Source organism: Miscanthus floridulus, chromosome 11 (assembly GCF_019320115.1).
Source record: "Miscanthus floridulus cultivar M001 chromosome 11, ASM1932011v1, whole genome shotgun sequence".
Taxonomy (NCBI): Eukaryota; Viridiplantae; Streptophyta; class Magnoliopsida; order Poales; family Poaceae; genus Miscanthus; species Miscanthus floridulus.
Window position 1 is genome coordinate 13,763,978 of NC_089590.1, and position 27,927 is coordinate 13,791,904.

At 42.5% G+C, this 27,927-nt stretch overlaps 2 long non-coding RNA genes and 1 pseudogene across 2 annotated transcripts; 1 reads left to right on the top strand and 2 right to left on the bottom strand.

Moving 5' to 3' along the window:
• The first annotated feature begins 2,693 nt into the window (after positions 1–2,693).
• On the top strand, positions 2,694–3,366 carry LOC136492901 (uncharacterized). The gene is made up of 3 exons (XR_010768230.1): positions 2,694–2,772; positions 2,856–2,948; positions 3,030–3,366. It is a non-coding gene; the product is annotated as an uncharacterized lncRNA (long non-coding RNA).
• Positions 3,367–5,346: 1,980 nt separating this feature from the next.
• LOC136491261 (uncharacterized) lies at positions 5,347–6,063 on the bottom strand. The gene is made up of 2 exons (XR_010767993.1): positions 5,930–6,063; positions 5,347–5,799 (listed from the first exon to the last, which is right to left on the bottom strand). It is a non-coding gene; the product is annotated as an uncharacterized lncRNA (long non-coding RNA).
• An 8,397-nt stretch (positions 6,064–14,460) lies between these two features.
• On the bottom strand, positions 14,461–26,872 carry LOC136491672 (ABC transporter G family member 25-like; annotated as a pseudogene).
• Positions 26,873–27,927: the final 1,055 nt, after the last annotated feature.

The window sequence follows — 27,927 nt, forward strand, 5'->3', positions numbered from 1 at the left end:
AACACAAGGTATCAAATGGTGATGATAGTAGTGATGATGAAAATGCTAGTAATAATGATAGCGATAGTGATGATGATGAATATGAGTCACCTACTTATGATGATCTTGCTAGATTGCTAAAACAATACACTAAGATCATTATAAAGACTAGAGCTAAGAATAAAAAGCTAGAGGCTAAAAATGATTCACTTTTAGCAAAATGTGACATAGCGGAAAAGGCTAGTGTTGAGCTTAGAGAAGCAAGTGATGCTATGTCATCCAAACTCAAGGAGCTTAAATCTTCTAAGAAAGAGCTTAAACATAAACATGATAAACTTGAGTGGGTGCACAAAGAGCTCATCACTAGCCATAACAAGCTAAAAGATGAATATACTACTCTCAAGATTAATCATGATAATCTTGTCATAGCTCAAGAATTTCTATCAAATAAGCCACATGATGCTACTAACCATGTTGTTAAGATTGATATAGCTACATCATGTGATGACTTGATCATTGAGAGCATTGAGCAAAGTTCTAGTAGCAAGGGCAAGCAAGTGGTTGAGGCCGATGATTATGATGAGTTTGTCAAGCTCAAGAATAGCAATGCAAAGCTCAAGAAAGATCTTAAAGAAATCAAAAGCCACAACACCATTGTGCTAGAAACACTTGATCATGATGGTGAGTTGATGCTTGAGATTGAGAAGCTCAAAGAAGAAAACAAGAAGCTCAAGCAAGAGAAAAACAATGATGCTCTTAAGGAAGAAAACAAGAAGCTCAAGTTGGAGAAAGAGCATCTCAAGATTGGATTGAGCAAGTTCACTAGAGGCAAGTATCTTCAAAGTGAGCTCCTAATGAACACCATCATGAAGATGGATAGAAGTGGCATTGGGTACATGGCAAATCAAGAGAAGAAGAAGGCTCAAGCTCAACAACAACAATCAAAGCCAAAGCCAAAGCCAAAGAGATGCTTTAAGTGTGGATAAGAAGGCCACTTTGCTCATGAGTGCCAAACTCCACCACCACAACCCTTGCCCAAGCATGCTAGACCCTTTGCCTTCAATGCTCACTACATTCTTAGAAAGGATTCTAGTGGAAAGATGAAAGTGATATTCTTAGGACCTCCCAATAAAAATAGGCCTAAGAAAATTTGGGTTGCAAAGTCACTTGTTGAGAAGGTGAAGGGCACTCAACAAGTTTGGGTTCCTAAAGCTTGATCTCTTGTGTGTAGGTGAACTACAAGACCGGTGGAAGTCATTGGATTATTGATAGTGGTTGCACACAACATATGACCGGTGATCCTCGTATGTTCACCTCATTAGAAGAAGAAGTAGATGGACAAGAAAGAATCACATTTGGAGATAACTCAAAGGGCAAGGTTAAAGGATTGGGCAAAGTGGCAATATCAAATGATCATTCTATCTCAAATGTGCTATATGTTGCTTCATTGAGCTTCAACTTGCTATCCATTGGACAATTGTGTGATCTTGGCTTCCAATGCTTGTTTACCGAGAAGAAAGTTGTTGTATCTAAGAAGGATGATGATCAAGTGATATTCAAAGGATTTAGATACAACAACCTATATCTAGTGGACTTTACCTCCGAAGATGCTAACTTGAAGACTTGCCTATTCACCAAAACAACACTTGGGTGGCTATGGCATAGAAGACTAGCTCATGTTGGTATGAGCTCACTCAAGAAGCTAATGAAGAATGATTTGGTGAGAGGGTTGAAGGATGTGAAGTTTGAGAAGGACAAGCTTTGTAGTGCATGTCAAGCCAGCAAGCAAGTTGCAAATACTCATCCAACCAAAGCTTTCATGTCAACCACAAGAGTGCTAGAACTCCTTCACATGGATTTATTTGGACCAACAACATACAAGAGTTTGGGAGGAAATCGTACTTGCGTGCTCAGATAACAGAACTAGAAATCTTACAAGCATGGATCCCAGCCGGCACATTTGGAGCCCCAGGTGGGCAAATTGCCGTTGAGTTTAGGGATATCCAGGCATGCTTCCACCTCGGACGAATGGAAATGAATCTAATTCGCATATGGTGCCTGTAAGTCCTTGCCCCTCGATATGATACGATTGTAATCTTTTAATTTTGTTGTAACTAACCCGCGTCGTGATTTGTAGAATGCAAGCGGACTTTGTGAAAAAGAGGCTAGCTCTGAAACACGGGTATATAGACCCTTCACCTATAGCATCAACAAATTTTAATTACCCTAAAGATTGGAAACTAGATTGCAAAGAACTAGGAGCTGGAAAGACACTTAAGGAGAAAGAGGACATCAGGAACAAGAAAATATTGGAAGAGTCCCTCAAGGTTGCGGCATACATTGCCCTATGTTTTAAAAATCTCCAACAACACGATAATATATGGATACCATACCACTTCAAGTAAGTTCGATTGTATACTTAGCTTTGTTCAATATACTTTGTTTGATGCAAAAGAGCTTATGTGTTCCTTCTATGACTAAATTCATGCAGCGATCACTGGATTTGCATAGGCGTATGGCTCTCACATAGCATGGCATGGGTCTTTGATTCAGCGGATTTCCCAGTCGAGACATACAAAGACTTCATAGCGATTGTCAAGACGTATACATATTGACAATCCTTATTTTAGCTACTATGTTTGTATACATACTTGTAAGGTTCAATGTGGGATACTAACAAGTTGTATTTGGTAAAACCATTGGAACGGAGCATTCAGGCACTATGTCCAGGAACATAAGGGGAGGCATCATCCAAATAGGAAGGAAAAGTTGTATGTCAAAACTCTATGTGCGGTAAGTGTCATTTACTTTGGTACTCCATATATTACGTGTCTGTCAATAGCATTACTTAACATCTCCATATGCAAAACACACAGTGCCCCAAGCAGAAGCCTGGGAGTCTACATTGTGGATACTACACATGTATTATGATGAGTACCATCGGTGGCTACAACAGAAACCCCAATCTGGTAAGTTTGAACCTCTTCGCTCGTAGTATGAAAAGTTCGCATATATTGTGATATAGTAAACCTAAACTTGTTCTCTTGTAGTTGGAGAAAGATAAAGACACGAGAAGGAACCCATACAAGGATGACGAGCTCTTAGAGATGGTCGGCGACCTTTGCAACTTTATAATGGACCAGATTGTGTACTATAAAGGCACTTACCATCATCTTCTTTCCGACTTAGGTAGTAATCCTCTATACCAACATCTTCGGGAGACTGATAGGCTAGCCCTAGGTCGTTGATGACAATGTGGACTTGTGGTATGGTTTGGATCAGACTTTGGAACGGTTTGGACTTTGTTTTGCATGATGGACTTTTGTGAATTATGACTTGTGATGATGTTCTAAATAATGGTCTTGTGTTTGTGGATGTATATATGTATATTTGTGGCGGTCAGATTCGAATTTGAATTGTATATATATATATGGTCAGATTTGAATTTGAATTATTTATTTTTTTCTGGAAAATCCACTGTAGGGGCGGTTCTTGATTGAACCGCCCTTACAAATACACACAGCAGGGGCGGCTGGTGATACAGCCGCCCTTACAGAAGTACACTACAGGGGCGGCTGATATTACCAGCCACCCCTACAGAGGGCACTGTAGGGGCGGCTGAAAACACCAGCCGCTCCTACAGAGGGCACTGCAGGGGCGGTCAGGAAACCGCCCCTACAGAGGCACCCTCTGTAGGAACACCCTAGGAAGGGTGGCTGGTGTAGCCGCCCCTACAGAGGCTCTAGAGCCGCCCCTACAGTAACATTCTGTAGTAGTGAGAGTATCCATTATGCCTACTGTGTCAGATAATAAACGAAAAGAAAGTAATGTACAATTAATATAATTAGTTTTCATTAGCCAAAGATACTAAACAATAACTAATACTTCTGTCTTTAAAGATTCTCGCCCATGCCCTCGCATGGGTTGATGGTCTAGTTTTATTATAAACTAAATTGGATGTCCCGATGTATTTTTACCATCAGACGACCGGCTTTAGTTCTTTTCGTTCGCATGATATGGTAGGGCACACATACATCTAAACACAAAAATGGAGGAACTAGTAAATCATAGCCTAAAAGTAACTGTAAATGTGCTAAACCAAATTGTATATCATGAAACTGTAAGTGATTAGTGATTACTCTCTCTTTTGAAAAAGAAACATGGGACTTCGTTAATGAGGGATAAACTGAATAGAAAACTCATCGATGTTATTCTCCTTTCTGTACATGCAAGTTCCTTTGAGGGTACGTCATTTCCCTCTATTTCCAGAACTATGCCTGCAAGGGTGGCGGATCGACCCCTTCGGATCTCCGACCCGCTCCTAAATTTAGACCACGGTTCTATAACACGTCAGCCCATTAGAAGTCTATAGTAGTTGTATTGTTGTCCCATGTGGCACATGTGGCACATGAAGAGCTATAGTTTGTGGCTTTAGTACCACCTTAGAAGTTTAGGAGGGTGAGGGCTAGCTTATAATCCTTTTCGCTCCAAACATAGCATCTCTGGGCTAACACTTTTATATGAAACGAGGATGAAGGTGTAACAGAGGTATGCAGGCCCATTCCACATGTGGAGCTAGGCCATATAAGTAGATTTTGGACCTTGTGTGTTACAGATGGTATCAAAGCATAAACCCTTGTTGCATGTGCTCGTGGAGGCGTGTACCAAGGCGTGTTCTGAGCATCTACTGTGTATATAGTGAGCTACCAAGGGCGTCCCCCTTTTATGGGGTGAATGTAACAACCCAGCCCAATTAGAGGATTGTAGTAGTTCTGTTGTTCGCCCGTGTGGCCCATGTGGTACATGAGGAGCTGTAGTTGGTGGCTTTAGTGCCACCTTGAAAGTTTAGGAGGGTGAGGGACAGCTTATAATCCTTGTTGCTCCAAATGCAACACTTTCGAGTTAACCCTTTTACACGAAGTGAGAACAAAAGTACAAGAGACGTGCTACGCGTACGCAGATCCGTTCAACATGCGGAGCTAGGCCATATAAGCAGACTTTGGACGCGGGGTGTTATAGGTTTCGAGCGGTTTGAGCTAACCCTTTTACACGAAGTGAGGACAAAATAAGTATAAGAGATGTGTTATGCGTATGCAGGCCCATTCAATGTTCGGAGCTAGACCATATAAGCAGATTTTGGACGTGTGGTGTTATAGGTTTCGAGCAGTTTGACCCTCACACGAAGAGGTTCAAAAGGATGAGAAACCTGTTGATACAAATCGAACCTAGGGTCGCCCCATTTAGTTCACAGTGTTCGCTCCCCTTTTATTATTTTGAATATAAAAAGAACGTGGTGATGTAGAGGCAAAGAGCAATAAATACTATTAAAGATGGCCAAATGTTCTTTCACTAAGAACTTCATCCATGGATTTGTCCGAGTGACTAATTATCACACACAGGACATCTTTTAATTTATTGATTAATATTAAGCGTATGCTCAGTACAATTACACGGCATTTCACGACCCCAGAGATTATTTAGATTGGTCTAAACCCAGATGATGATACAAGGGACTCAAGAACCTGCTGATGCAACTTACCGTGTCTATATATGGGATATCCGTCCTCCATATGCATGGGAATGCAAGTATATATCTCTAAGGACAATCATATCTTACTTTGCAAAGCTCATTTTGCAGCATATATCTCTATTATCAAAGTTGCGGGCCATCAGCATCCTTCCAGGATTTATGCCCGTCGTAAAACTGGTTCCTTCATTGCTTCCGTACGAATTTGCCAGTAAGGTGGTTTCTTGGGCCTTTGTTCCAATAGTGCACATCATGTTCATCAAAATGAGCAGTGCCACGGTTGTAGGCTTCATCTGCATGCGTATATGTTAGATGGATGTGTACGTGTTAGGCTTCAATTTCCAACACAATAAAAGGGAATTGTATATTGAATCCTACCGAACAAAATAAAACCGATGAGCTCACAGAAAGAAAAGGACTCACCCCTGATATCTGATTAGTCGAGGGCTTGTGTTGATAACTGAAGATACACATGGGCACGCTATATATAGACATATTAATACAAGAGTAACTGTTCAGGTGAATATGACGCTCATGATATTATGCAACTGGGGTTGGGGAGCTGCGAGCCATTAGGTGATAATAGGTCTTGGTGCATTATGTTGCACTACTACGGAACCATCCAGTACCGGTGGTTCCAAACCACTACTATTGCAAGAATTGGTGTCGGCGGTGGGCAACCAGGACTGATGGCTCCTCATATTGCACAATGACGGTTCAAGGTACCAACCGGTAACGAGAACCCTTATCACTAGTACATAAATGATTTTGCTAACAGTAAAAAACAATCTTAAAGGCCTATTTAAAAAACCGCCACTATGCCACCAATTGTAGAGCACCGCCCCTATTATTAGATTTCAAACGCGGTTCACTTAAGAGAAGAACCGTCCCTGAAACTCTGTCTCTTCTAGAGACGGTTCGGTAAAGACGTCCGTCCCAAAAATCATATTTCAGAGGACAGTTCTCTTAAGAAAACTGCCCCTAGAAATGAAGGAAACTGCCCCTATAAATGAATACATTTCTAGGAGCGGTTTACTTAACATAACCGTCCCTGAAAATTGATTTCCAAAATCGGTTGTGTAGCTACAGTGCCTTCCGCCAAGGTTACAGATGATTTCCTAAGTCGACAGCCTCTATTAGAAATGGAAACTGTCTCTAAAAATTATTTTTGCACTAGTTAATGCAATTCATCTTTGCCCTTCATGATACGGTACAGTGTAAGCTTGTATCGTACTATGTTATTAACAATCCGAGTGCTGCTAGTGCATAACTACGGTGTGTCAGGTTCTAACTCGTGCCCTAACTTTCACCAACGAAATCCATGGAACAACTTCCGTTCAAAGCTTCATTGGCTTTCTGCATTACTTACTGTATATTTGTGTAACGGACATTAACTGAAAAAGCATGTCGGTTGTTACAGGCTTTGCAGTGCCTCTGTAATTTGTGATTGACATGAACCACGTAGACACAATAACAGATAAATGAACATATCACCCATTTTCCAAGGCACGCCTGACTGGAACGAAATGATTAGCAGTAGCATGTCATAGCGACCAGAGGGCAGTAAAAGGGTGTCTATATGCTGATTGCGCTGAACGCGCTTATCTTTATGCCAAAAAAGAAGTCTACCTTCCATCCCTTTTCGATATTTGAAACCACAAGCTTTATTCTCGAGACAAGAATGCCAGATTAGTCATTACACCGGCCATTCTGCCATTGTATCTGTACATGTTTATAAAGCAGTTCTATTGTCATGGTAATAAGGCGCGGCCATGGCCCATGGTAATAAGGTTTGAAAATAGACCTCCTGACCTCAACTTATCAAGAAACACACAGCTACAAAATTAAGCAAAACACACCTGTAATCCCTCTGTTGACAATTAATCAATATATGCTACATAGCCACCCATGTAACAGGTAAATGATAACATTGGGCACCTATACCAAATGCTGCAAAGCCTCCACATGGAAATCCTATAAGACATGCTTCTGGAGAACAGCACATATATGTAGCCAATGCGTAACTATGAAGGTAACTTGCAAAGGAGAGAATTTATTCTTTTTTTTTAAATTATATGTCATTCCTCCTAAGCCAGAGTGACCAACAAGTAGTAGCCACTGCTAGCAAGGCTAGTGGCTTCATATTCATATATTTTCTAAGGCCCTCCTTACCAAATGCCGAACCTATGTGATATGCTATGAGGTTTAGATAGACATGAAGCCACGTAAATTACTGACCAAAGCTTAGGCAAGATGGCAATCAGAAAAGCAAGTGCTCAATTCATTCAAAACACTGGGATTCTTAGACATGCATGCTTCTTGACAGTTGACACCAAAATAAACAGATATTGGAATAAATAGCAATATTTGGTCCCCGCAGTGAGCTACGTAACCTAATCTAAACTAAAAAAAACTTATAGAAGCCTAAGTGATGCGAAAAGAAATGTGTCCAAACCATGACCACTACGACAAAATAGACCATCACTACCGGGTCTCCACCCCTCATCACCCGGCAGTGATAGGTGATACCGAGATAGAAAATATGTGGTTTCTAGGATTCAAACTTGAGACATCAACGTTCACGTTCCCTCGAGCGCACATACCAGCTAAGATACGCGACACATGCGATTATATAGCTGACGCTATTCTGTTAACCACACATTTGGATTCTTATATTGTATATTTGACACTCTAAACAATCTGAAATGAAAAAGTTGTTAACTGCAAAGTTGTAGAGATATTGTTGGGGGTACTACAATTTCGATGTTGACTTTGTCTCCATTCGACATTGTTAATCATGTTAAATCTGATCTGAGAACTTATATTGCATATTTGGACTCGTAAACCATCTCGAATTAAAAACTTATCAACAACAAAAGTTTTAGATCTCTTTAAACTCTACAATTTAGGAGAAGATTGGTTGTCGTTGTCCCGACAATAATAGTATCAATCTCCCAACTAGGGTAGTGGGTTTTATGCATGCGCATTTCAACTTGTGGATAAGAATAGCAGTGAACCCATGGAATATTTTGAAACGTCCAACACACAAATAAGACAGATGATATAATTATGTCGCCAGTAACATGATATCGACTTGACAGCACGCGCACCAAACACACACTTTCGATGTCTAGAACTTTATGGAAATACTTGTCATTCATATACTCCCCTATATTTCATCATATAATGCATGGTTTCATCTAACGAGGACCAAAAAAATAGACTTCGCCACATAATTCCTTCTATAATATAGTTTCTGAATAAAAAAGTTCATAACCACAAGATCGAGGGACTGTTAAAACGTTAGTACAAAGATATTTTTTCGCATTACAAACTTTATATATCATGCGAGGATAATTTCTAGGTTAATATTATGGGTTCTGAATAAAAAATTAGGTGCAGACCCTATAAAGTAGAATGGTAAGAATACAACTTAAGCATTTTATTGGATATTTCTCATATAATAAGAAAGGATGAAGTATTGATGGTCGTAGTTAATCAATGAAATAATTATAAGTTATCATGATTTGAAAACAAAAAGGCACGTAATAGACCATGAGTCCTAGATTGTACTGATTTCGTATCAACCTTCTAGTGAATGGACATTTAAAAAACGCTTCTATTGAATGCATGACAATCACATGTTCTCAAAAATCTTTCTTTGTTTCCCTTTTTTTTAATTTTTGAGGAAATGGAATTGTTTCCAGCTAGCCTTGCGACCGCACATAACCATGTTTTTACAAGATTTCATCAGCTAATTACATCCTCAACACTGAAACACATTTCAACACTAACTCTCTCCCATTCTAGCTGATATATGTCTATGCCTAAAACTTATTAGATTCGGCAAAATAATATTTTCCTTTATTGTTCCAGATACAACATGTGCAGAGCTGAAGGATATATCTTGGGCACCCAAGAAAATTCGGTGGCCAACCAAACTCCAATAATTATTGTACAGTCATGCAATAGGAAAAAAAATAAGATTAGACGACAATTTAAGCATTAGCATGCCATTATGTATTCATCACACTGAACTGTATATCGTTCCATAATGTCTACAGCCAATATATGGCCATCTGCTGCATACATAGCTTGATCATGCATCAACTATTCTTATAACAGTTTTTTTTTACGTGATTTACATTCATGAAAAATTCAGGTTGTCATCACTTTGGAGCAGTTTTATTGTCTGTATGGGAAACTTAAAATTGAAGAAGCGGATTATATTGAGCAGAACTCTTTAGTATTCAGACAACCTTGTCAGTTTTACAGAGGAAAAAAGGCTGTTCATACACGCAACACCAAAAGTAGACAAAAGTGTTACCATGGTTACTTCTAAATTTTAGCTGCTAAAACTGTAGACCATGAAACTTCACTAACACAAATAATAAAACACCATGATCTTTTGCTACATTAGGTTCAAAGGAATTATTTCTTTAATTTTCAAGAAATATACGACAAGAAGAAAGACTAATCACCATCTAGAAAGATAGACCAAGTGCTAAACAATAATTTTCTTTTCAGAAACGCATTAACATATATATCAGAGGGAGCAGCTTCCAATGTGATAACTATTTTTTATAGTATATTGAACAGTATGCTTTGATATGTTTTTTTACGATCACTTCAAGATTTATTCCTTATGCAAGGACAGCATACAAATGGTGCACTATTATAGAAACTATTTTCAGATCGAGACGTACTATTTTTTTCAGGGGTAGCTAGATCAAGAACAACGTCTCGAGACACTTCTCTAACAAGCCCCGGCTAATGGATCAACCCTAACAATCGATTTTTTGGGGTAGCTGGTCTTACAAACCACTCTGAAGGCATGGTGGTGTGCAATTAGACATGAAAGTAGATCAAATCTTTAAGGCACAAGGGTAGATTGAGTAGGTGAACAATATTCTCCCATTTTCTTGCCCAAATGTCATGATATATATGGTGAACTAGTTCATTTTAAAATAGGTATCCATTTCGGATCTAGAACTAGGTCTATATCAAGATATATATGTATGGGGGAGAGAGAGAGAGAGAGGATTAACATAATACTGTTTTTGTGATTTGGGTTGAATATTAATTGGTGGAAATTATTTCTTAAAATGTGTTGGTTTTAGTTATGAATTTTTTATTTTTTGTTAGTTACATTAATAGCTTGATTACTGACTAATGCTACCTAGGCAGCTAGAGATATGGTAGGGTTTACTATTTAGTTGGACAATGACGGTTTAATGTTAGTTCAATAATTTTATGTAAACATGAATTGGTTAGAAATTGGACCTAAATGATTCCAATCTTTACCCACTATGTCCTGATAATAATTGACGGTTTATTAGCTCCTATTTGTATGGAATCAAGTTTGGGATGTCGTCCTACAATTAGAGATTTGAATGGAGAGATATTGGTTGACATAAAAAGAGTATCAATCTCCCATATAGGGTAGTGGGTTTTCCGCACGCGCACTTCTCTTTGTGAAGAAGAATCACAATGCACGCGTAGAATATTTTGATATATCCAACACTCAAATAAGATAGAAGATATAATTATGTCACCAATAACACGAAAATTACTTGATGGCACGCGCACCCAACACACACTTTGGATGTCTAGAACTTTAGGGTAATACTTGTCATTCATATATATGATTATACATATGTATATTGCTTACTATTCCCCTGTTATATTTCAACATATAACGCATGGAGGGTCTGTTAGAACATGTATCCAATGATAAAATTTTGCATTATCAAATTTATATCATTTGAGGACAATTTCCAAGTTAATATTTTGGGTTTTGAATAAAAAATGGGCAAGAATACAGCTTCAGTATTTTATTGGTGATTTCTCGTATAAGAAAAGATCAAGTATTAATGGTTGTAGCGCTAATGCATGAAATAAGTTATCATGATTTGTAAACAAAACCAAGTAATAGACTATGTGTCCAAGATTCTACCAATTTCTTATCAACATTTTAGTTATTGGACACTTAAAACAATGCTTCTATTGAATTAACTAATGCATGCCGATCACATGTTCTAAAAAAACTTTCTTGGTTTCTTTTTTTTAGAAAATGGATTTTTATCCATCCTCTACCACCACACATAGGCTTTCTTTTACAATATTTCATCTGTTAATCACATCCTGAACACTAAAACACACTTCGACACTACTCACCAGTTGTACCTGATATATGCCGAGCCTATGCGTGTAAAACTTAGATCCCAGAAATAATATTTTTCATTACTGATCCAGGTAGAAAATGTGCAGAACTAAATTAAATGATATATCATGAGCACTAATAAGAAAAAGAATATATAAAGATTTCAATATTAGCTTGCCATTACATATTCATCATACTGAACTGCATGTCGTTCCATAATATCTCTATATAGTCAATATGACCCTTTGCTGCATACATCACTTGACCATCACGTATTTTTAGAACTTTTTTTACATGATTTACATTCACGACAAGTTCAGGCTGCAATTACTTTTGAACAACTTTGATAACCTTGTCAGTTTTACCGAGAAAAAAGGATGTTCGTACACGCAAGCCCAGAAGTAGACAAAAGTATTACCATGATTACTTCTAAATTTCGCTAACAAAAATAAAACACCATGATTTTTTTTTTTTTTGCTACTTTAAGTTCAAAAGAATTATTTCTTTTGAGGAAAAATACCACCTGAAGAAAGACGCTGTCTGATGATCATGAATTAGAAAAATGAATCCAACTTGCTGGAATCCTACAATTTTATAACTTGCTTCAGGTGGTTCCAGGCATCCACTAATTCGACATGTCTACCACCAGCTAGAAAGAAAAAGGCAATATATCTAGCCGTTGAGACAATCTAATCCCATTGTTCATGGGCAATCAGGTACAATCTTGCCTCCAGCGTAGCATTAGCTTTATTGTTTGTTACTTGGATGGTAGTGTCAGTACTCAGTAGCATATATATCACCACGATTCCCTCAAGTTTGTAGATGTTAAAGCTGCTGTTCTTGAGCTTTTACTAATACCAACAACACATCATGGTTTTCACAAACCTACCTAGCTAGCTATCGCTACACTGTATGTATAGGTTCTTTTATAACGAAATATTTCTCCGGAAGAAAGAAGAACATCAACCTCTGTAACCGCTTCATGAATATGAGATGATGGTGTGATTGGCAAGTCTAGCCCGATGGAGGATGTACTTGATGTTATAAACATCATTATAGAATATGAAATTCGGGCTTTCAAAACAACAAAATGAAATTATCTTATATCAAGAATAAGACACATTTATTTCACTTTTGCAGTTCTGATAGAAAAAGAGGCCGTACGATTTCAATGAGTTTATGACACAAACAAAATAAATGACACAAAAACCGTTGCACCTTAGAGTATCTCTACCAGATTGAGTATCTCGTTCCCTTAAAAATCTCCTATAGGGGATTGAGAAAACATGATTTGAGATTATAGGGGAGTGCTCCTACAGCAGATTGAGAAAAATCTCATCGCCTTTATTGTGTATGACGCATGCTGTTAATTTTAAACTTAATATTGGATGTACCATTATGTATTTTTCACCTATAGAGATAAATGACAAACTTTCCATATGAGACCATTTAATCTTGCTGCAGTTTCCTTGTTGCCAATATATGGGACGGCACATATATCTAGAGCGAAAAAAAGAGGAAACAGTAAAGCATGCATAGCGTTAAGCCCTAACGGAATTTGTTGGCGGTTCATGGTAAAGTGATAGCTGAAGGGATGGCCAGTCTGAAAGGACTTTTTTAAGCACTGGTGTTGGGCATCTCTAGCATCCAACTAGAATCCGACTCTACAATTCTACTCCAAGCTCTAGATTCCTTGTCGATGGATGGTGCAGGAAAACTCTGTACACGTAGATATCTCGTGCATATTCATTCACATAACTGGTAACTCTGTGTGCGCATGCACGAGCTTGCATGTATATCACATAGTTGAGACCTGGATCCGTATCATGTTTGGGCTGATCCCGTCCCACAATTTGTAATAGTTTAGATGTCTTGTCTCAACGATTCGGCTGAATCTGTCCAAATCAAAAGGGCTTCAAGCCTGAGGTTTTAAAAAATCAAATAGACATTCGTACTTGGATTTGAATTTGAACTGTTTTATTTCTATTGCACATTCAAGGATTCAATCCATTTCGACCCCTACTTGGCCATGCCTTTCAAAAACTAAAACAAAATGAAGACCATGTTAGAGACCTTGATATCCAGACAAGAATACTCAACAACACTAAGATTTACTCAATTCCAGTTAGGATATAAGAGGATTTAGAGGGAATTAGGTAAGGAAAGACGGGAATCAGAGGTAGACAGCTACCCTAAAGAGTTCCTGAACACAGATAGAAGATAAGCTCAGGTTATTATTGGTTCTATTCTCTTGGACCCCCCTCTCCCAACATTGCTCCTTCCTTGTGCAGTTGAAGCCCTTTCTTCAACCCAGCCCACATGGCAGCCCAGTTTCGGCCCACTTGGCAGCCCAGTTCATGACATATGTCTTTGAAATTAACGGTGCTACTTTCTTTTTTATCCTTTGGTTACTATCAAAACTAGAATTTTTTTTGCCATCTTCCCTCCATGTACATGACCAACACTTTTTATGTTTACCATGGTAGATTATACAAGGTTACTGACACAAATCATTACAACAGCAATAATATTGTGCACAGTAATCAACTATAATATAATTATTGAAGATGAGGTATCTCAAGCATCTTCCTTTCCCTGTGAAGACAAGTTTTTGCACCTTTCACTTTTACTCCCTCCGTTCCAACTTATAAGTCGCTTTGACTTTTTTGGTTCATCCATTTTGCTATGCATCTAGACATATCTAGATGCATAACAAAATAGATGTAAAAAAAAAGTCAAAGCGACTTATAATTTGGAACGGAATGAGTATTAATTTTTGGTAGTAAAGAGCAGAAACAAATTTACAGTTAAATGAATATGTTTATGAGAAAGGTGTACACTTGAATTCACTCATTTCTTATTCAGTAAAATCATAGACAGAAATGCAACGATCCGGAAGAACAGACCATACATAAACAAAATCGAAATACAGAGCTTGAAATTGTGGACGTCAAAGTGATTCTCGAACAATAAACCACAGCGAGTTATTAACCACACTCCCGGATACCTGTAAACAGCACATAGGTTAGAACAAATATGCAGTCGCAGTCTCGCAACAACTTGGCAAGAAACACGCCCCTTGCAATTTACAGGCGTCACATGATTAAATTCATGTAACGAGCTGTCACAATTTCAAACGTGTCACCAAACTTTCGTTATGAATAACTATTTTTGCAAAACAAATATAGTCTTCACCTATATGGTTATATCTACTTTGACAAACATTGTGACGTGTAAAGCTCTTACTCCCTCTTAAGTTTGACCAAAAAGAAAAATCATTCTACTTCTTTTCGAAGTCAAACCTTCTTAAATTTGATCAAGTTATGTTGTGGCTTAGGGACCGGAGGGCGTAGGGGTGAGAGACGGAGGGCCTGGGCTTGGAACCCCGGCGATGAACGGGAGACGCCGTGCTCGGCGGCTGGCTGGAGACGCCTGGGTGGCAGCGACAATAGAGGATCGTGAACAGTAACGCTCGAGGGCCAAGGTGAGTTAAACTCAATCCCAGGCTAAATCTATTCCTTCATAAGAGTCCCATACTTATACAAGTAAATCTTTAACTAACTTAACTCTAACTCAATCTAAATAACAAACTGAAGAGATAAGTATCCTAGAGTTTAGGACTTGCTAACCAACTGGTCCACCGACCCAACCGGGCTGCTAGCCCTGGTAACCAACTGGCCCACCGACCCACCTGGGCTGCTAGCCCTGGTGTCTGCGCCCATAGACCTTACCGGTCATAACATCTCTCCCCTCCTTTGGAAACAGCTCGTCCTCGAGCTAAAACGAAGGGAAAGTAGCACGGAACTCCTCCACGGGCTCCCATGTAGCGTCATCTTCCGGCATGTTCTCCCACTGCACCAGCACATGCCACACACCGCGACGCAGCTGAGAACGAAGCACTCGTGTAGGATGATGAAGCAGTCGGCCCTGATGGAGAGGAGGAAGCACTGGTGTAGTTGATGGCGGGGTTCCCCGAAACGGCTTGAGCACCCCAACATGGAACACATCATGAATCCGAGCTCCCTCCGGAAGACGTAGGCGATATGCCACTTCGCCAATGCGTTCAATAACCTAAAACGGTCCAGCAAACCATGGACTAAGCTTGCCATGAAAACCCGGCACCAGGGACTGCGCCGGCCCATGCAGAAGGCACAAGAAAACCCAATCGCAATGTTGAACTGAAGAGGGCGGTGGTGAGCATCATAGTGCCGTTTGGCATACTCCTGAGCTTGCAGCAACCGATCCCGAACATCAGCGAGAAAGGTGTCACGGTCGCAGAGAAGCCTGTCCACCGTGGCTGTCCTTGCCGAGCCCGCAGTGTAGGGCAGCAGTGGCGGTGGCGGCCGGCCATACACCACCTCAAACGGCGTCGTCCGCAGGGAAGAGTGGAACGAAGTGTTGTAACAATATTCAGCCCAAGGTAGCCACTGAAGCCAAGAACGAGGACGATCGCCTGTGAGACACCTCAGATACATAGCAATGGTGCGATTGACCACCTCAGACTGTCCATCGGTTTGCGAATGAAAGGTTGTGCTCATCTTTAGTTTGACCCCAGCGAGCTTGAAGAGATCGCGCCACACATGCCCTGTAAACACTGGATCGCGATCACTCACAATGGACGCCGGAAAACCATGAAGTTTGACGATGCCGTCAAAGAACACCCCGGCGACCGACGCTGCTGTGTATGGGTGACTGAGCGGAAGAAAATGTGCCTGCATGGAAAATCTGTCAATCACCGTTAAAATCACACTCTTCCCATGCACACGAGGTAGCCCCTCCACGAAATCCATGGATATGTCTGACCACACTTGCGAGGGGACTTCTAGCGGCTGAAGGAGGCCGGCCGGGTGTAGATGATCGATTTTATTCCGCTGACACGTTAGGCACGAACTCACAAAGTCCCGGACAATGCGACGATCATGGTCGATCACGAACTCCTGCCGAAGCCTCTGCAACGTCTTCTGTGTTCCTTCATGACCAGCCTCGTGTGCCATCTGGAGAACGGGAAGGACTAACGACGTTGCTGGGACAAAAACGTAGGCGCCGTGCATGATGAGGCCCTCCGCGATGCGCCAAGGCTCACCACGTTTAGCCACAATGGAGTCGCGCAGCGCTCGCAGGTCTTCGTCCAGCTGCAGTTCGCGGCGTAGGTCGTCGAACAACTGAAATGTCGGAGCCGAGATGGCCTGGAGCATCAGATCGCCCGCCTCCCGCCGAGACAATGCATCGGCAACAACATTGAGAGCTCCCGGCCTGTATTCAATCGTGAAATCATACCCAAAGAGCTTACTAACCCACTGATGTTGTCCGTAGATAGCCGTTGATCCAACAAAAACTTCAATGCATAATAATCTGTGCGCACAATGAACTGTCGGCCCCACAAATAGGGACGCCAGTGCCGCACGGCTTGGACAAGACCGATAAGCTCCCTCTCATATGCGGCTAACTTGTGGTGCCTCGCAGCGAAAGGTCTACTAAAAAATGCCAGAGCCCCGGCGCCTTGATGGAGGACTACGCCAAATCCAGAACCCGATGCATCGCAATCAACCATGAACGTTTTGTCCCAATCAGGTAGTTGTAGAACCAGTGCACTGGACAGCGCCTTCTTGAGGGCGTTGAAGGCGTCCGTGGCTGCTGTAGACCACAGGAACGCCTCCTTGAGAAGTGCAGTCAAGGGGGCAGCCACCGAACCGTAATCTTTGATGAACCGACGATAGTACCCGGCGAGACCTAGGAATCCCCGGAGCGCCCGCACGTTGTCGGGTTGAGGCCATGTGTTGACTGCCGCGACCTTCTCCTAATCCATTGCCACACCGGCTGCCGAGATGACATGTCCCAAGTATTGTACTGCCGATGTTGCGAAGTCGCATTTAGATCGTTTCAGCGGCAATTGATGGTCACGAAGGGTAGTCAAGACTGCGTTGATGTGCTGTAGATGTGTCGACCAAGAGGGGCTATAAATCAAGATGTCGTAAAAAACACAAGGACAAACTTACGGAGGAATGGCCGGAGCACTGTGTTCATGAGACTTTGGAACGTTGCCGGTGCATTGGACAGTCCGAAAGGCATGACTAAGAACTCGAAATGACCCTCATGAGTCCGGAAAGCAATCTTCTCAATGTCATCAGCATGCATACGAACTTGGTGGTACCCTGAGCACAAGTCCAGCTTGGAGAAAAACCGGGCCCCATGAAGCTCATCCAGTAATTCTTCGACCACCGGGATGGGAAATTTGTCCTTAATGGTGAGTTTGTTCAAGGCACGGTAATCAACACAAAACCTCCAGGAGCCGTCATGTTTCTTGACAAGTAACACAGGAGCAGAGAATGCTGAAGTGCTCGGGCGGATCATCCCCATCTGCAACATCGCAGCACACTGTGCCTCCAGTTCATCTTTCTGGAGTTGGGGATATCTGTAGGGCCGCACGGCCACTGGCACCGCATGTGGCACGAGGTGAATGCGGTGATCACAGTGTCGAGCAGGCGGCAACCCTTCGGGTGTAGCGAACACATCCTCAAATGAGTGGAGCAGCTTGTGGAGCAAGGCTGTACCTGTGGTGCTGCCCGCGTCCTGGAGAGCATAGAGCCGTCGAGTGGACTGCACATCATAGCGGGTTGAGCCGATACCGTGCCAGAAAACGTGTCGATCAGCCTTGTTGAAAGCCATGCACAAGTCATCAAAATCCCACAATATCGGTCCAAGAGTGCGCAAAAAATTGACACCGAGAACCATATCCCACCGGTCCAACGGAATTGTATAGCAGTCCACTGAGAAGGCCTCTTCGGCAATGCGTATGCCGACGTCGCGCGTGAGCCCTCGGCACTCGACACGGTCACCATTGGCGACAGTGACCCCGGCACCTGGGCACCGATCAAAGTGGATGCCCACGCGTCGTGCGACATCCCCGTTGATGAATGTGTGAGTGGAACCTGAGTCGAGGAGCGCTACGCAGTGTACATTGCCCACTTGCACATAAACTTGCATAGTATCCTCGGTCCTGATCCCTGCGATGGCTGATAGTGATATGGTTGGTTTGTCCTGGTCGACTGTTGTCAGTTGTTCTTCGTCATCTGACTCTGGCTCCTCCACCATATAATCGGTCACTTCAAGGTAAAACAGACGCGGACACTTGTGTCCTTGCACATATGGTTCATCACAGTTGTAACACAAGCCCAATTTGCGGCGATCTGCCATCTCCGCCGGTGTGAGGCGCTTGAATGGCCGGCTTGGGGATGAGGCCGCGGTTGCTGCTGGTGGTATAGCACCCCCTAGCTGTCCAGCCAGAACTCGCCGAGGAGGCCGACTAGGTGGTGCTGGTAGCGTGAGGACCGCTGATGTATGGCGGTGTTCATAAGCCCGAGCCAGGCGCATGGCGCGGTGTAAATCCTGGGGGTCATGGAGTTCCACGTCAACTCGGAGATACTCCAGAAGTCTGCCGGTGAACAGCTGCGCTTGTTGTAGCGGCGCCAGATGTCCCGCGTGCGCCAAGCGCGCCTGGAAAGCTTCCATGTAAGCATCGACGGAGGCACCGAACAGTAGTCGAGCGAGGTCTGCAAGATGGTTGGTGGACAGTGCCGGTCCAAAACGTTGGTGGCAGAGCAGGCGGAAATTAGTCCAAGATGGGCGGCCGAAGTCTCGTTCCAACACATAATACCACCGCTGTGCTGATCCCGTCATGTGGAAGCACGCAAGCCAAACCTTGTCCGCCTCACTAGTAAGTTGGCCGCGGAAGAAGGATTCGCAACGGTTTAGCCATCCGAGCGGGTCTTCTTTGCCATCGTAAGTGGGAAAGGACAACTTGTGGGACCTGGGAACGCCCTGGCTGTCCCCCTGTCCCTCATGGTGATGTCGCGGTTCATGTACCACCGGCGCAGAAGAGTAGATTGGCCCGTTCAGGATGGAGGACAACGACGGTACCGGCGACGGTGATGACGGAAACGGAATCGACTGAATCGGAAGTCCCGTCGAAGATGGCTGCGAGGTAACGCCGGCCGCTGTGGGCACCGAAGGCGGCGCTGTGGGCCATGGAAGTGACTGTGAAGGCAGGATCTCAGAGACTACCGGCTCTGACGCCGGGAAAGCCCCATAGCCCGGCATGCCATACTGGAGGAGCGGTGCTGTGGAGGACGGCAGGATCGGTGTTGTCGAAGGACCAGGGCAGCTCTCGACCGTCGCCAGGCGTAGGGACATCTCCACCATCTGCCGCTGCATGCCGTGGAACATGTCGCCCATCTGCCGCTGCATGGTCACCAAGGCGGCCAAGGACTCCGCAAGGTTCGGTGGTGCAGGGGGTGGTGTTAGGGAAGCCGACGTGACGAGGGTCGCGGACAGCGGTGGCATGGTGGAAACGGTGGTGGCCGTCGCCGCGGCAGCGGCAGCAGCACTGGAGGAAGCCATGGTCTCTGATACCAGATCGGTGTGGCTTAGGGACCGGAGGGCGTAGGGGTGAGAGACGGAGGGCCTGGGCTTGGAACCCCGGCGATGAACGGGAGACGCCGTGCTCGGCGGCTGGCTGGAGACGTCTGGGTCGCAGCGACAATAGAGGATCATGAACAGTAACGCCCGAGGGCCAAGGTGAGTTAAACTCAATCCCAGGCTAAATCTATTCCTTCATAAGAGTCCCATACTTATACAAGTAAATCTTTAACTAACTTAACTCTAACTCAATCTAAATAACAAACTGAAGAGATAAGTATCCTAGAGTTTAGGACTTGCTAACCAACTGGTCCACCGACCCAACCGGGCTGCTAGCCCTGGTAACCAACTGGTCCACCGACCCACCTGGGCTGCTAGCCCTGGTGTCTGCGCCCATAGACCTTACCGGTCATAACAAGTTATATATATAAAGAAGAATACCAATATTTGTCACACGAAATAGGCATTACTATGTCATGATGAATCTAATGATACTTATTTGATATCATAAATATCGTTTTTTTTTTTTTTGTCAAAACTTGTTCAAGTGTAAGACGGTTTCACTTAGGACAAAACCAGAATGACTTTCCATTTGAAACAAAGGAAGTACCTTTTAGCATTTACAATGATGAAACCCTCCAGTGCCCACTTTGTGTAGCACAAGTTTTTCAGGAACAGATGTGTACTTGGGTGAGTCGACAACAAGGTCAGGATAACTGGTATTATTGCAGCACACTGCAAAATAGAGTCATAGAATACAATTCATGAAAGAAGCCAGAATAGGAATAGGAATGATAATTAAAGCAGGATTGAAGCAGAAAGCCAAAGTATAACCAATCCCGGTCACGCAGTACACAAGTGCTAATAACACTGTGTAGTCATCAGCCATCGTTGACCTTGGATTGCTGAAGTAGTAGAACATGGAGAGGTAAACAACCGGCTTCACAACTGTGTTAAAATGGTCAATGGTGTCCCTGGCAAGGAAATATGCAAAAGAGCTCATCCCAGATTCTCTCTCCCTTTTGTACTGCAACCTTTCCAGTGAATATGACCTCAGTGCTGCAATTTTGAACAAAAGAGCTGCATCACAGTAACTTCACGACATTGAGAGTGCAAACACATAGGATACTGAAGTATTAAACTTACAGACTGCAATTATGGTGTAAATATATCCAGGCATCCCAAATGTCGGGTCACTGAACTTTGCAAGTAATCCCAAGGCATATTCCAGCCAAACATAGTATTAGGAAATCAACCGCAAGCAGGCCAGCTTCGCGCAAACGCTGTTTCGTGACCCTGCAATGGCATGCGGAAAGTAAATCTAAAAAGTGATAAAATAGCAGTTCAAAATTTTCACAAGATTGAGAATATTGACTTTTAAGTGTACCTGCCCAGAAAGCACTTGTATTGAATCAGAATCCCTGGTGTCCTTCCTAACCGATCCTTAGGTCTTGATAAGTCGCACTGGAGGTGGCCTTGCTCTCCCACATATGTATTTCTGATGTTGCGAAGTTGATTGGGCATTGATCTAGGCAATGATGTCCTGTTTCCGTCATGCATTGTCTCCATATCATCTTTCATGTCATTTGGCACCTCATAGCCATTGTACAACATCCAATGCAGAGGAAGATGCTTCGCTTTGATGCCTGAGTCAGACTCTACAATTCCTTCAAGAATGTCAATGTAGTGATCTGGCGGATTTACACGGTCAGGAACATGAATCTCAAGAGTTTTGAAATACTCAATCGTGTTGACAGGACCACAGTAAACTATTAGACCTCCTTTTGCCAAAAGTATCAAATCATCAAACATACTGTACAATGTATAGCTGCAGAGCAGAAAGAATCATTATATTGAGAAACCTTTCAGAAATCTCCAAATTATCTCTAGCAAAATATTTTTTTGTGGGTAACCTTGGTTGGTGAATAACAGCGCAAATATTTGTGCCCTCAAGAGCCTCACGGCGAAGAGCTTTTAGAAGGAGTTGCGATGAAGAGCTGTCGAGGCCAGAGGTAGGCTCATCCAGCATAAGAAGGGACGGCTTCATGACCATCTCAATTCCTACATTAACACGCTTTCTCTGCCACCCAGATATCCCACGTTTTTCAACTGTCCCAACCAATGAATTCCTAATTGTCTCAAGGCCCAAGGAATCTATTACCCTTTCAACAGTGAGGACCTTGTCGCGTTGTGGCATTTGCGTGCATAGCCTGCTTGTTTGAAATATATGTTCTTAGACATGGTTGTGTTAGTTACTGAAACTGAAAGAATAATTGACAATGATCATTAGGCATCAGTACCTGCATTTTGCACTGAACCAAAGATTTTCCTCCACAGTTAAGTTTCCATGAACAATATCATTTTGTGGCACAAAGCCAATAATCTTCTTATAAGAGCGGATTTTGCCATACTTTCCATTAACACGGATTGAACCGTTAATCTTATAGCCAGCTACCTTCCCAGCAATGGCATTGAGGAATGTGGTTTTGCCAGCACCTGAGGGGCCCATGACAGCGGTAACATGGCCAGGCTGGAGCTCCCCTGTGATAGATCTCAGTAGCTTGTTTTTCCCTAGTGTCAGGGTAAGGTCCTTGAACTCAACTTTAAGCAAAGGCCTAGATATCTCATTCTGTTCACTCACCGTAGTAACGACACTACTAGAGGAAAGGTTCTTGTTTTCTTGCTCCTCGATCTTCTCCTTCTCGATACTCACATATGCGTACTTGAATCTTTGTGAGACTGTTGATCTGTACTTTCCTTTCAGCGCACATTTGTTCTTGGTAACAGCAGTTTCCCCACCACCACTCGAAATCACCACAACTGACGAAGCAGATTCAGATATCTCGTTCGTGCCTTCACTCTCAAACACTGAAGCTTCTGATAGTTCCTGTGCCTTCAGTGATAGTTCCTGTGCCTTCATTGGAACCATTGGTGTCTCTTCCGTTCTATGGGTAGGGTCCTCTCTATCTGCATGTTGAGCAAAGGACCCTAACGTGTGAGGAACATGACTCTGGCTTCCGTTTACATGACTCTTCAATAGCTGTTTTGCCACCTTCCAGTGCTTTTGTGCTCTGATCTGCTGCCTAGCCATCTTAATGGCTTTCTCCCTCGATCTTGTTTTTCTCCGTTCACGGATTGTGAGGAACTGATCAGTTATATATGATCAAAAGCACCACACTCAATGCACCCTGCATCAAATTGCGATTTTCAATTTTTATACTCATAGGAGGTTATGCACTGAAATCTACTAGGGTTAATGGATCAGAGATTTGCAAAGAACATTACTATAAGATGTAAGATAGCATGGCAGCAAAAATGTAAAATGATGAGATTTTTTGAGGATTTACCACCAAGCAAGCACCAAGCACAAATGTGCTCTCATTTTTTGTGCTCTCATTTTAATCAGAATTCAGCATACTGAAGGACAATTGCTATGAACGTGAGATTAGAAATGAAACTGCAGGATCAGATATCTGGCAGATAATGCTTACTATCTTCAGTGGTGGAACCCAACCTGCACTAGTGCCTGAATAAAAGCCAAAGAGGAAGCAACATGACCAAGTCAAATAATTTTGTAAACATTCATGCGAAGAAAGAGAGAGGAATGATAGGATAAGATCCTTACCCGCTGCTACAGGACTTTTTGGATGTTGCCGTTGGGCAGTAGTAACCTGCTGGACAGAATACATCTTCTGTCCTCTTATAATCAGCCCACATGTCAGCGCCACCACAGGCATTTCTTGAGTTTGGGGTGAACTGATACTTGTATCTGTACAGAGTTCAGCAATTCATATGAATGCAATCACACATTGTTTGCGTACCATGGTCTAAATGCAAACCAAACAGAAAAAGCGACGACTTACGGATCGCAAAGACCAGTGGTTATGTTCACTTTGGCATGTGGACAGTATGAGCCCAGTGGACAAGCTACAGGCAACAAACAGAAAGCTCAACACACGTTGGAAAATAGTACCAGATCACGAGCATAATTATCTCAGAAGTGTTGGAAAAACTCACGCAGCATGCAAGTAAGACCACGGGGGCAGAAGAAACCCTCACAACACTGTTGACAGTTGGTACTTCTTCGTGGAATCATGCTGCTGTTGATGTTGCTCAGTAAAATATCTGGACTAACTGAGCAAGCCCATCCTGGCTCACATCCCTGCACCCAAGAGGACTGGTTGCAGTTTATAGTAGTGTTCAGGAAGATATTGTTCACACCTTTCTGATCATGGAGGCATGAGAAGTAGAATCTCACTTCTGCTGGTGTGCATAGACGACCAACCAGATCACCTTTACGAATCATTTTTTCACATCAGAATAATATACTTTTAATCATCTGATAAACAACCAACAATTAAAATATGTCCCAGTATACTCTAAAAGTTGAGAGCAGAAATTATTACAGATCTCCTATACTCTATAAGTTCACAGGTTCTAGAGAGAAGTACTGCATGTAGAGCATGGCAGTTCAGGGTTGTCTAATTTAAGAAGCATGCTAAGATGCATGGTCCTTACTAGATTGAATTTAGACATAAGAGAACAGAAGACCTCATGTATCCATGTATGCAAATCACATATCTCATTCAAAAGGGCATACTCTTCTGCAAGTATAACTCTTCGATTTTATCAAACATATGAATAGCTTCAAATCTTCAGTTGTAAGATTAGACTGCTGTTTAAGTCAGAAAGGAAAAAATATATAATATTCTAGTCATTCAAATGTGTTGCGTTTTGATCTTTGCCCATCCATTACTAAAGGCACATGAGACAAAGACACAGAGTTCCTCTATGCTGGAGTAGTGGAGTACTGGAGTGTATCATCGGTACATGTACACATATAGAATAACATCATGGATGCAGTCAGGTGCAGAGAATTCATACTAGTTTATGTATTCTGAACTAGTGCCAATTATTTAGTTTTAGATGTATTCTGAATTAGTGCCAACTATTTACCCAATATGGACAACCAACATGGACTACAAAAGTGGTGATCCACCACAATTGTTCTTTCTTCAAAAAAGTTATAAAACTTTCCATCTCTCAAACAGTCAAACTAAGAACCTCTTGCCATCGGTACTTGCTATTGTATTGAAGAATCCATCCAAGAATTCAGCAAGAACCCCTCTAGAAATGTGAGCGTTACCGATTTGCAGATTTACCTCTGGTCTCGACGAGGCACTGCTGCAGGAAGTCGAGGTTCAATGTGTAATTGAATGCCGCATTCCAATCCTCCTCCCTGAAACACCAAAGACAGCCCGAGTCATCCCGATGGGAAGCACGAAACGCGACGAGCTCGACCTTTAATCGATGGCGCGGCCGACCAAGAGCACGAGCGGGAAAACTTACGGGTCCGCGATGCAGAATCTGGAGCGGTCGGAGATTATGCTGGTGACGCGCTTGGTCAGGTTGGTGAGCTGCGCCTCGACTTCTCGGAGCTGCGGCGCCGCAACGGCGGCAGGAGCGGCGCCTGCTGGCCGCGGCCCGCGGACGACACTTGCTAGGTAGAGCAGGAGCAATGTGAGGATGACATGTGGGCCCCGTCACTGCAGGGGCCTGCCACCGTGCCCCGCTTGGCATAGGGCCCGCCGACACATACAGCTCCCTTGAAACGATGCACATTACATTTTGAACAAAAAAATGTAAATTTGTAAAACTTAGAATTATGTAGACACATGTCGCAAAAAAAAATAACCTTTATAAAAGCATACAACTATCTTAACATAATAACGTTGCAAAAACATGTAACTTTCCCTTAACACGTTGTCAGAGGTTGTGCAATATGTTGTTAAAATAGTTATTTTCCACAATAGCAGTCTTCAGAGGTTGTAGTTTATTATAGAGAAAATTTCTTCCTCATCGCACTCTTGGGAACAACAATTGGGAACACTCTTGGGAAAATTCCTACAATTGTAGAAAACTTATGGGCCGACCAAGAGCACGAGCAGGAAAACTTGTTGTTTCCAATTTACCACTTAAACTTGAAATTTTCCTTATCTGCTCTCGCTTGAAATTTCCCAAAATGACACTATCGTTAGATTGCGTTAGATTGAACAGGTAAGTGTTAACTCAAATGCAAAAGGACGATTTTGCCCCTCCTTTAATTTGCCGTCCGTGGTGACATTCTCTCTGGTAAAGACATGTTTAGTTGCCATTTTTTTTATTTTTAACATGGTTGTTGTTCCCTGGTTTCCTTTTTCGACCGAAATCTCTTGATATTTCCGATATATCTTTTTTATCCGTAGGTGCCGATAAGAAAATATCTATCTTTTTCATATAAATTTTGTTTAAATTTATTTAAATTTACTTAGATTCAAATTAAATTTTATTTGAATTTGGTCCAATATTTCCAATATATCATGTTTATCCTCTTTATCTGTGACCCCTGATAAATTTTAATTTCCGAAAATGAAAACCTTGGTTCCCTGTAGTACATAAGTGTTTTGGTGTTTTTTCCGGTGCCAGCTGGGGCCTCGCGCGGAGGAGTGTCGGGTGGCCACGCGCAGGCCTGGGAGGTGCCGCCGTGCCAGTGCGAGGAGCGGATGCGCCCGGTTCACGTGGGGCCGTGCCATATGCTCCAGGGCCGCGCGGGGTGGTGACGGAGCGGGGAGGGGCCTAACCGGGCCTAGGACCTACCGCGACGGACGCGACGGTGCCGGGAGGGGCCTCGCCTGGCACGCATGGGCCGTGACAGCCGCGTAGGATCGCGACGGGGCGAGGAGGTGCCTCACTGGAGCTCGGAGGAGCCGCGCCAGGGCGTACGTGGTGCCCGCGGCGCCACCCTCCATGTTAGGGTCAGGGCATTCTCGTCTTTTTGCATGTGGCCCCACATGATAGTTCACGATAGAGGTGGTCTAAATCACTAAATGGAAGGTAGTGTTATTTTGGGAACAAAAATTTCAAGGGAGGCCAGGAACATTTCAAGTTTGAGTGCTAAATTGGGAGCAGCAAGTATTTTTTTATGTCAAATAAGTAATTTTCTCTTTATTATAACCTATATCAAGGTAAAAATTATTCTTAAAACTGATTAATATTAACTATAAAAATAATAGTATGATAAGGTATACGCTAGATCCTTTAAGGATGACCAGTACAAGGTTAATCGCAACCAAATTATCTGACCGACACAATTTTGGTACTAAATGAATATTTTGAATCGAGGCATTCAATATCCATATCATATCTGAATCAAACTGATTCCCAAAAAAAAATATCTGAATCAAACTGTTAAAAGTTTGATATATGTGATGCATCTTTTCTAGTACAGATGATCAGGCCCGGTCCTGTCAGTTTGGTGGCATGAAGCGAAGCTAAAAAGATGGATCCTTTAATATAATTATAATAATAATGATGTTTCTAATAAACACTTTAATACATCCAAAAACATTCTTGTTAGACAAATTATAAATATTATCTTTAATTTTTCTTCTAATATTTGCATATGTAAACTTATTGATGCTGGCGTCAATAACAATCTCATCTAATAATTCCTTCTCATCAATGCATATAGTCGCCAAACCATTTAATCTTTCTGAAGACATTACGGACCTCGAATACTTCATCAGTAATTCAAACAAGTATTAGTAAGTAATTTACTAAAAATATGTTGAGTATAGATTTAGGTCACATTACACTATAGCTGCACGCCAGCTCTGTATGGGATTTCCAAATCCCATATCAGAATAATCTCGGAGCCTTGTACTCTAAAGAATAAAGATTGATGAGGACAAATCAAAACATTGATGATTAAACAAATAAGTCAATGCTCGACGCAGATGCAACTGAATGTCTCGTCGTCTGATCATCTCTCGGACTCGCGTGGCTCGGAAATGCTAAAACAAAG